The sequence below is a fragment of the Cariama cristata genome, unplaced genomic scaffold (assembly GCF_000690535.1).
Source record: "Cariama cristata isolate BGI_N322 unplaced genomic scaffold, ASM69053v1 scaffold12309, whole genome shotgun sequence".
Classification (NCBI taxonomy): Eukaryota; Metazoa; Chordata; class Aves; order Cariamiformes; family Cariamidae; genus Cariama; species Cariama cristata.
Genome location: NW_009636360.1, coordinates 8,505 through 9,204, shown reverse-complemented (window position 1 = coordinate 9,204; position 700 = coordinate 8,505). Strand labels below are relative to the sequence as shown.

At 52.0% G+C, this 700-nt stretch overlaps 1 protein-coding gene across 1 annotated transcript in view; it reads left to right on the top strand.

The window, feature by feature from the left end:
* The first annotated feature begins 431 nt into the window (after positions 1-431).
* The window catches only part of RAB29 (RAB29, member RAS oncogene family), a 3,897-nt gene continuing 3,628 nt past the window's right edge, over positions 432-700 (top strand). The window contains exon 1 of the mRNA XM_009707896.1: positions 432-498. The gene's annotated coding sequence lies outside the window, so the exon portion shown is untranslated. The remainder of the gene's footprint in view (positions 499-700) is intronic.

The following is a 700-nucleotide window of genomic DNA, read 5'->3' as shown; positions in this document are numbered from 1 at the left end:
ACCAGCCAGGCTGGGCTTTGCAAGACAGGGAGGAACGCGGCTCCATTCATTGCGTTATTTAACTCTCTCATCTGAAGTTCAGGCAGGGACAAGCCCAGCGTAGCATCCCAGGAAGGGATGAGATGCTGATAACACGCTTGACTTCTGCTTATCCGAAGGCATTTTGTGCGCGTGTGGTCATCCTCTCTGCAGGGTGTGGAGCCCTCTGGATTTAACGCTTATTTTGCAGCTTTCCGCGACGGAGGAGAGGGGTCAGCGCTTGCAGACCCTCCTGCTCGGCGTCTGCTCTGTGCTGGTGTGGGCGATGGCCCAGTACAAAGGGCCGGGGCTGTGAAAGCTGGGAAATGGTGAGAGGCTGCGGAGGAACAAGCCCCGAGGTGTGGAATGCCCCTAATGAGGTTTCCTTTCTTTTTGGGGATTCTCCAGTGGATTTTGCTCTGAAGGTGGTCCAGTGGTCGGAATCGGAGACAGTACGGCTTCAGCTCTGGGACATCGCAGGTATGTTCGCATGAACCACAAAGCTGCTCAGGGGCAGAATTTGAAGCTCTCAATGGACTGGGTCTTTTTTCCCCATTTTCCCTTTTTCCTTTTTTTTTCTCTTTTCTTCTTTTCAATGTCAAAGCCAGAGCAGAGTGAATGGGGAAACAGGCTTGTTTGTAGCTGGACATGTAACTTCTCAGCTCCAGGTCTTCTGTTAAAA